Below are 10,405 nucleotides of genomic sequence, written 5' to 3'. Positions count from 1 at the left end.
ATACACGTGCCTGTACCAATATCTTTGGCGCTTCAGTGTAAAATACACATTGGACTAACAGTGAACGATGTGCAGTTCTAATTACTGTATGTGCAAAACAAACAAACAAAAAGAACTTGTCGGCTCCCTGTTTCTCTCTCACACATTAATTTATGTTTCTTTACCTACCAATGCCACAGGGAATACTACTGTTCATTACATCATTTACCTGTACCAAAATTAATTTTGGTATAGCGCCACGCTAACTCCAGTGTGTCAGTGACTGTCAGTCTGGTGTTTCAGATGTTTTCTATTTTGACTGTAGGATTTCTACGTAATGAGGTTGACCTTTAAGGAGTATGTATGCGTCCTTCTGTGAAGATATAGTTAATATAATGTCTACGCACCATCGCTGTATCCGGGTGAGTACCCCATGCGCCACTTCCTCCAGCTCAGCTCATGACTCCCCCGACACCACAGCCAAATAAAATAATGTAGAATATTGTAAAGGATGCTGCCTTCTTGATGGTAACGCTAGCCTGTGCACAATTTTGCAGATATAGTCTTTAATCAGTACACTCCATACTGTGCAAAATGTTCCGAACTGTGTTAGGTTTCTAGAGCGTAAAAAATTCCTTTTTACACATTTCTAGAATGTTCACAGTTAAGGCAGTGGACCAGGTGATAATTATGAATCTACGGCAATCCGCAAAACGTTTAACAAAAGCGCACAGCTTTAAAGCTGTGATGTCGGATTTCATTTCGTTGCGAGTTCCTCATGTCAAAGCCGTATGTTGGTAATGCGCTTACAGCGAAATACATTCGTCGGCGCTGTTAGCTTTAATCTCCGCATAAAGCTCTGACGTCGCCAGTTAAAAGCATAGCCATCACATATGATTCGTTTTTCAGCGTCTCACTGACTGACACAGGTTTCATGTGTCAAACAGCGCCGATGATTTAAAACTTGACTTTACAAACTAAACCGAGAGAAACGTAAGAAAAGGAAACAACTAGGCAAAAAGATGGTACTGATATCAATGAATTATGGTTTTGTGAAGTTGGTACACATTGAGTAATAATGTCAAATGACAGCTAAAGCTTCAGAACAAATATTTTGTACGGCTTTTTAAAACAGCTGTGTTATGTGCGTTACATTTATACATTGGATTGCCCTGCCGTCATTAAATGATTGTTATCATTTTGTTATTTCATTTTTGGTGCCTTATAGGTAACAAAAATTTCTGCAGAGTAGATGATTTGTAAAGCCTCTACTCCTTTATTTTCAAAAGTTTAAAAATGCACAGGCTGAAATAACTACCAAAAGTGTGGAGCTTTCAGGATACTGGCATATTAAGTGATATTTCTATAAACTTTAATAATTCTAAGATTTGAATAACTGTTTAGTGAGTGTTCCTTTATACCGGTATAAAGAGACAGAAATGCTTAATACTATTAAAAATTCTTTTATTGTACTTTTCCAGACATTAGTGATAAATGGTATTATTGTTAATGAGAAATGTATGCTCAGATAGTGCATTAGTACACAAGCTCTACAAATTTGTTGTTGTTGTTGTAGTCTGTTAAAGTTACCATTTTCTTCGTACACTTTATAATGAGGTATTATTTACTTCCTTGTTTGCACAGCACACATTTACGCTCTTCAGCTGGTTTGTGGAATTCGTTCTTGATACATATTTTATGATGAAACTCGTGTCATTTGTGTCTTTTTACGTGTCTCTGGTTCCTACTTTCTCTGACCCAGCCACCATCCCCCGTGGCTGGTGTGTTGTAGATCTATCTCCTATTTCTCCTAGTTCACGATGTTAATCTGTTCACGATATGGTTCTATGGGAGGCAGCCAGTTGTAATCTGATGTTCTCTGTGAAAGAAGTTAGTCTCTTTCATGATTTTGTCTGTAATTTGGCATGACACTGTTTCTCCCACTCCTAGAATCTATTTTATGAACATCATCTTTACTTCTTCTATTACTTTAATATCGCTGATCTTCAAGTTTTTCCTCCCTCCGCCCTCCACCTCATACGTTACGACTGACGCCACTGTCGCTTTGACCAGCGCCATCGCTGTTCCTATCGATAGATTAGAAATTTACGAAGCTTTGGTGACTACTACTGCCGTTTCCTGAATATTGCAGAATTCCAAACAGGGTGCCCACTGTACAAGATACTAAAAGAAAAAGGCAAGTTAAGTTGAGCGTCATGTAGCTGGCCAGTTTGCGAGAGGTCAGGTAGGTGAGTGAGCGCAGGGAAGTGCTCGTATCACGAAATTCACTGTTCGACAGAAGTTTGGAATATTATCGTAAAATGTAGTCTGCGGTACCAGAGGTCTCACTGACCAAGGCACTTCACGCATTATCCAGTTATAGCCCATATAGTGGACGGTGTTTCCAACTGGGATGCTTTGTGGCCGTGTATAAGGAGTGTGTCTGAACTCTCCATTACATTGGTTAAATATTACACTGAGTATCGACAACAATATAGCCAACTTAACGCTATTCTTTGCGTTGTGTAAGATTCCGCGATTCCTTATGGAAATAAATAAGCACCCAGATATCGATTGCAAAACAATCTGAGGGCGAACCATGGGAGCGCGATTCTAAGCATTGTTGTGAGACGAGGTCTGCCTGCGAGAGTTAAGTTTCAGTAGTGTTGGTCGAGAGCTCGGAGACAGAAGACGTGTCACGCTGCCTGCTGCCCTCACGTCGGTGATGGCAGCTCTTACCACACTCAATGCCCTGATTCCATTTATATGCCCAGTAGAGATTCAGTTGGCTTAATTACGCTTGAAGATTGAATTGAAGGTAAAATTCGCAATCATAGCCTAAAGCGCAGTTGCAGGTTAGGCTCGTGATCGTTAGTCCGAGTTTGCAATAATCTCATGTTTTGCTTGTCAGTTAAAGAAGCCTCCTTATTCTCCAAGCAGTAATAATTATTCTCTGTGTCTAATTCATAAATATGCTGTGGTTATTAAGTATTAATATAACGTTGAAATCGAAATAATTTGTTAATCTGGCACTCAGCCATCATTGATACTTATCAGGTCATTGTCAGGCATTTCGCCATTACGAATACTTGTCAAAGTATTATTGGTCATGATGTTTTCTCAACTTTTTAAATAGACTTAATTTATGGTATCACTTCTTACAAGTTATTTAGTAGTTAACAGGATCCAAGTAAACTACTTTTTATTAAATTCATTCTTAGTAATAGTAAGATTTAGCCGCTGCTGCTGCATGCTGCTGCGAAGTTCTGCAAACCGCTGTAAACCACTTGGAAAAAGGCAGTCATCTAAAGAAGTGAGTGAAAAACGTAGGGCCAAAATAGAGACACTGACACACCACAACATATCATCTACTCTAATCCAGTAAATTCCGTAGCACAAGCCAGATTCTGTTGTTGTTGTTGTGGTCTTCAGTCCTGAGACTGGTTTGATGCAGCTCTCCATGCTATTCTATCCTGTGCAAGGTTCTTCATCTCCCAGTACCTACTGCAGCCTACATCCTTCTGAATCTGTTTAGTGTATTCATCTCGTGGTCTCCCTCTACGATTTTTACCCTCCACGCTGCCCTCCAATACTAAATTGGTCATCCCTTGATGCCTCAGAACATGTCCTACCAACCGATCCCTTCTTCTAGTCAAGTTGTGCCATAAACTCCTCTTCTCCCCAATCCTATTCAATACCTCCTCATTAGTTATATGATCTACCCATCTAATCTTCAGCATTCTTCTGTAGCACCACATTTCGAAAGCTTCTATTCTCTTCTTGTCCAAACTAGTTATCGTCAATGTTTCACTTCCATACATGGCTACGCTCCATACAAATACTTTCAGATACGACTTCCTGACACTTAAATCTATACTCGATGTTACAAATTTCTCTTCTTCAGAAACGCTTTCCTTCCCATTGCCAGTCTACATTTTATATCCTCTCTACTTCGACCATCATCAGTTATTTTGCTCCCCAAATAGCAGAACTCCTTTACTGCTTTAAGTGTCTCATTTCCTAATCTAATTCCCTCAGCATCCCCCGACTTAATTCGACGACATTCCATTATCCTCGTTTTGCTTTTGTTGATGTTCATTTTATATCCTCCTTTCAAGACACTATCCATTCCGTTCAACTGCTCTTCTAAGTCCTTTGTTGTCTCTGATAGAATTACAATGTCATCGGCGAACCTCAAAGTTTTTATTTCTTCTTCATGGATTTTAATACCTACTCCGAATTTTTCTTTTGTTTCCTTCACTGCTTGCTCAATATACAGATTGAATAACATCGAGGAGAGGCTACAACCTTGTCTCACTCCCTTCCCAACCACTGCTTCCCTTTCATGCCCCTCGACTCTTATAACTGCCACCTGGTTTCTGTACAAATTGTAAATAGCCTTTCGCTCCCTGTGTTTTACCCCTGCCACCTTCAGAATTTGAAAGAGAGTATTCCAGTCAACATTGTCAAAAGCTTTCTCTAAGTCTACAAATGCTAGAAACGTAGGTTTGCCTTTCCTTAATCTAGCTTCTAAGATAAGTCTTAGGGTCAGTATTGCCCCACGTGTTCCAATATTTCTACGGAATCCAAACTGATCTTCCCCGACTTGTAAATTCTTATTCAAATACCCAGTCAGATAGCTTAGGTATTCATTGTTACAGGTTTATTTTTTCCTGTAGTTTTTCATATTCAAATACGCAGTCAGATAGCTTATCCAAATGTTAGTTTTAAGTTTTTCATGTAACGATCTATTCAGAGCTTAAATAACAGTGAAACTGACTCTCATACAACACGCACACAGTGTTATGCATGTTAGATTCCGATCACTGATAGCTCAGGTTGCTTATCAAGTCAATTTACACAGACGAACGTAGGCTTATCTGTCGTAGGTATGTCACACATGTAAACATACGGCTACCGCAGCGGTACACCGCAAGCAGTCCGGTATTAAAGACAGCTTCATTCAGTTTGTGACCAGCACACAAGTAATATGCCTCTAGGCAGAGAACACTTTGATAGAGTCAGGATAGTTGCTTTACTTTCTGCAGGTTGTACAGAGCAAGATGTTGCTGATCGGTTTCATGTCACTCACTACTAAAGATTGATAATATTCATCATATGATAAAGATTATCACTGTTTTTGTTTGCAATGTCTACACATTGGAGAGAGCCTGCTTCATTTTGTAATAATTCTTTTTGGAACTAACGAAAATATTTCTTGTGTCAGAAGAAATTATGTTCATTTTGTTATTCAAAAATTGTTCAAATGGCTCTGAGCACTGTGGGACTCAACATCTTAGGTCATAAGTCCTCTAGAACTTAGAACTACTTAAACCTAACTAACCTAAGGACATCACACACATCCATGCCCGAGGCAGGATTCGAACCTGCGACCGTAGCAGTCCCGCGGTTCCGGACTGCAGCGCCAGAACCGCTAGACCACCGCGGCCGGCAATTTGTTATTAAGATATTGTACAAACTTCAGTGGGTCTTCTATAAGAAGCAATTGTAGTACGCTCTATGATGTTCCAAACTTTTGCTGAGGTGTGTAGATTCGCATTCTGCGACCATGCAATGACGACAGCTGTTTGTGACATACGAAAATTAGCTAAAATTAACTACAAAACCAGTATTTCTGTATCTACACATACTTCTACGTGACTACTCTGAAATTCACATTGAGGTGCCTGTTAGAGGGTCAAGACTTTCGATCCATTTGTCTACCGTTCCACTCCTTAACAGCGTGCGGCAAGAACGTATACGCAAATGTTTCCGTGCGACCTCTGATTTCTCTTATTTTATTCCGATGAACATTGCTCGCTATGAAAGTGGGTGCCAATAAAATATTTTCGCATTCGCAGGGGAACATTTGAGATGGAAACGTAGTGAAAACATCTCTCCGCAACGAGAAATACCTTTATTTTAATGACTGCTATCCCAACTCGCGTATCATATCCGTGACATTCTCTTCCCTATTTTCGGGTAATAAAAAAGGAGCTTCCTTTCTTTGAACATTTTCGATGTCCTCCGTCATTCCTACCCTCTGTTAGATGACGGACAAGCGTAGGGTAGTCAATCTTTTTAGTAGGTCTAATGCATCTTCTAAGTGTTCTGCCAACAAAACGCAGTCTCTGGTTTTCCTTCCCCACAACCTTATCTACGTGATCGTTCTAGGCTAAGTTTTTCATGATTGTAATTCCTATGTATTTAGCTAATTGACAGCCTTATAGTATAACCTAACTTTAACGAATTCCTTTTAGAACTCAATTGGATGATCTAACACTTTTTATTATCAAGGATCAACTGCCATTTCTCGCAGTACACAGATATCTTCTCTAAATCATTTTTTAATTGGTTTTGATCTTCTGCAGACTTTACTTATGGGTACATGACAGCATCAGCTGCAAACAATCTAAGAGGGCTGCTTGGATTGCCTCCTACATTGTGTATTGTATACTAGGAACAGCAGGACGCCTATCAATGTTCCTTGGGACACGACAGATATGAAATGCGATGAGTTTCCGTCAATTACGACGGACTGTGGCCTTTCTGACAGGAAATCCCGAATCCATTCCCAACTGACACTTTGTAGTCAACCAACTTGCCTAGAAGCTGCTTGTGAGAAAATGGTTCTGAGCACTATGGGACTCAACTGCTGAGGTCATTAGTCCCCTAGAACTTAGAACTAGTTAAACCTAACTAACCTAAGGACACCACTAACAGCCATGCCCGAGGCAGGATTCGAACCTGCGACCGTAGCGGTCTTGCGGTTCCAGACTGCAGCGCCTTGAACCGCACGGCCACTTCGGCCGGCACTGCTTGTGAGGAACGGTATCAAAGACCTTTTGGAAATCTAGAAATATGGAATCAACATGAGATCCTCAGTCGATATCACTCATTACTTCGTGAGAATAAAGAGCCACAGTATATTTTCTGAAACCGTGCTGACTTTGTATCAACATACCATTTTCCTTGAGGTATATGTTCTAGAAGTCTACTGCAAGTCGACGTAAGTGATATGGGCCTGTAACTCATCTGATTACCGTACATCCTTTCTCGAGTGTTTCTGTGACCTGTGCAACCACCCAGTCTTTAGCTACGAATCTTCCCTGTTCGAGCGGTCGTATATGACTGTTAAGTATGACGCTTCTACGCAAATATACTCTCAAAAGACTTTGATTGGTACGCAACCTATACCAGTGTAACCACTGCTTTGCTTCACCGAGGATATCTACTTGTAAGTTACTCATGTTGACAGCAGATCTTGACTCGAATTCTGCAATATTTACTTCATCTTCTCCGGTAAAAGAATTTCGAAAAATTGTATTTAGTAACTTCGCTTTAGTGGCACCGAGATCAGTAACATTACCGTCACTATCACGCAGTGGAGGTATTGACTGTGTCTTGCCGCTGGTGTTCTAGATTCCAACGTAGAGTTTCGCGGTGGAAACTATTAAAAGCGCTTCTGTAAAACTTTGCCAATATTGGCTGTTAACAGCAACAAAGACACCGCCACCAACTGTATTAAGTCTATCCTTTCCGAACACCGTTAGGTCCTATATAAATTCTTCACCTGAACTTTTTTCGACATTCTCTAGCTCGCTGTTGAACTCGATGATATCCATATGGTAAGCTGCATTTGAGGCAGTTCTTCGGTTCGTAATGAACGAGCTAGATCCAGAGGGCGTGGACAGCGGAGGAAGTAAGTGGCGCTCTGCTCTTGGCAATGACCCGAAGTAATGTAGTGAAAAATACGGAAAATCTGTCGCAATCGCTGAAAGTAATAAGACACAAATACGGAGCGTTTCCTAACATAATATTTTTCGTTCTGTAAGGAAAACGTGCTGTACAAACAGTTTTTGTTTACCGACACCCATTTCATAAATAGTACGATAAAGAATACCACTGCTATAATTTGATACATGCAAACTGTTCGAACCTAACTACTCGTACTTTCGCTGAGGGAATAGATACTGGCTGTTTATTTTCGTAGCACTCGCATTGTAGTCAGTGTGTTTTACACTTCTGATGAATGGACAGTTATGTAAACGTGAAAATCTGATAGAATTATTAGTCTGATGCGATCAGTCCTGTGTGGTGTCTGAGAAGACTTGTATTACAGCTTAATGGAATAACGCGTAGACCTCAAGTTTCCTTAAGAATTTCAAAAAAAGGTCTATGGAGACGAAATCTATGTTGTGAAGAACAGAAGAAATGAATTAAATTCACCGATGTGATACAGTATAAAGTGAATGGATATGAAATCAATGAAAAATAGTGACATGGAGTGATGTAAGTGGTGTTCCCATGTAACCGTTGTTTCAGAAATAATCAGAAGTAAATTTTTCTGCAATTGTCTAGAAATATTTATCAGACTAGTCACAGCGTTCTTAACACAGTTTAGCACCATAATGGCAGTTAACTCGCTCCCCACCACCCCGCAGTCCCGTCATACGGAAAGTTTTATTATTTTTCGAGAAGAAACCAATTATTTTATTTCCAAGATGAGATTTATTATAGTTTACCATGAGGAGTTTTGTTTTTTGCAAGAAGAGTTCTTATTATTATTTCAAGAAAATTTTCTTTGTTTTTCTTTTCCAGCAAGACAATGTATTACTTTACCAAGAACAACAGTCCATCGTCTCGGTTTCCTGGTGGTTTACGAGTTTGGTTCTTCAATTCCAGAAGCGTGAATTCGCCGAAATTCTTCGCACTGTCGTCAAGTTTCTGGCCAGAATTCTGCGAAGGTACCGCGGACGTACGTGAGATCACGGAAAGGCCAAACGCGCAGCCGATCTGCAGACCTCTCGCACACACTGGCTTCCCAGTTGCCTGGATTACAGAAGCGCGCCACAACTCTCACCCTCCGCCGAGTCTTGGACCTAAACTTGAAGGCAGTGCAGAGAACTTCGGCGACTTAGTGCTTCCGAAACTATAGAAGCCATACTTACAAAAGAATATTTCCAAGAAGAATATAGTTTTTTTCCACTTCTGCTTATTCTTTTTTTGTTAATAAGAGGTAATTCAAGATGAGTTTTTATTGATTTTTGAAGAATATTTTCATTTACTGTTTCAAGAAGAGGTTTATTGATTATTCAAGATGAGTTTTTCATTGATTTTCAATAAATCATTCATTTATTTTAGTTTCCAAGAAGGGTTTATTTCCGTCATGACCAGGAAGATCTTTCTTCCATGGAGAGGCTTCAGTAGACTTAAGCCTCAGGACAAGTTACGTGACAAAATTTTTGTACAAGTTAAACACTTATTTACTTATTTTATTTTACTTGTTTATTTACTTTTGTCATGGTGAGCATAAGGAGCGGCTAATATATCGGTAAACACACACACACACAATTCCCGCAAAAAAATATACTTAGTGTTATTGTTACGAGAACCGTTAAGATGGACGTCCATGATCAAGACACCACAAATTGAAAACATTGCAGATAAAACATTTTTAAGGGCTTTCAGCAAGTGCAACTCCATTTCTTTCATCCCTTTGACACCTTTCTTTCCACTTCAATGAGTTTAATTCTTCAATAAGTTTCATCCTCTTGTGACAGGGTAGGCCAAGGTCCGATGCAAAATCCGCTTACCCATCTACATCTTCATGACTACTCTGCAATTCTCACTTAAGTGCGTGGCAGAGGGTTCATTGAACCACCTGCATATTATTTCTGTACCGTGCCACTCTGGAAAAGCGCGTGAGAAAAGTGAACAGTTACATCTTTCCGTGCGAGCTATGACTTGCCTTATTTTATTATGATTATATATATATATATATATATATATATATATATATATATGGCTCATCGGCCATTTGACCATCTTCTTCTGTGCGGATGCACAAACAGTGCCCAAACTCTTATAGGAATCGGCAAAAAGCCGCGAGTAATGAGCATAATGGGCAGGGGCACTATAAGTATAGTGCGGGACAATAAGTTAGGAATGTGGGCCTCACGGGAGGCGTGCCGGAGGTAAGTCCTTGCAGTCGCACTATCCTCTGTGTCCTTGGTGGCTCAGATGGATAGAGTGTCTGCCATGTAAGCAGGAGATCCCGGGTTCGAGTCCCGGTCAGGGCAGACCTTTTCGAGTGTCCCCGTTGATGTATACCAACGCCTGTATGCAGCTAAGCGTAGTGATTTCATTGTAATGATCATTTATTCCTACGTAGGTTGGCGTCAATCAAGTATTTCGTACTCAGAGGGGAAAGTTGGAGTTTGCAGTTTCATAAAAAGATCTCTCTGCAACGAAATTGTTTTAATTTCCACCCCAACTCGCGTATTAGATCCATAATATTGTCTCCCCTATTCCGAGATAGTAAAAAAAAAAAAAAAAAAAAAAAAAAAACAAGTTGCCCTTCTTCGAACTTATCTGATGTGTTTCATCAATCCTTTATGATAAAACCCCACAGCGTGCGGCAAAA

At 40.0% G+C, this 10,405-nt stretch overlaps 1 non-coding gene across 1 annotated transcript; it reads left to right on the top strand.

The window, feature by feature from the left end:
* The first annotated feature begins 9,987 nt into the window (after positions 1-9,987).
* Trnat-ugu (transfer RNA threonine (anticodon UGU)) lies at positions 9,988-10,061 on the top strand. Its single transcript has one exon. It is a non-coding gene; the product is annotated as a tRNA-Thr (tRNA).
* Positions 10,062-10,405: the final 344 nt, after the last annotated feature.

This window comes from Schistocerca cancellata, chromosome 1 (genome assembly GCF_023864275.1).
Source record: "Schistocerca cancellata isolate TAMUIC-IGC-003103 chromosome 1, iqSchCanc2.1, whole genome shotgun sequence".
Taxonomy (NCBI): Eukaryota; Metazoa; Arthropoda; class Insecta; order Orthoptera; family Acrididae; genus Schistocerca; species Schistocerca cancellata.
The sequence above is the reverse complement of the archived record's forward strand: the minus strand, read 5'-3'. Positions and strand labels throughout refer to the sequence as shown.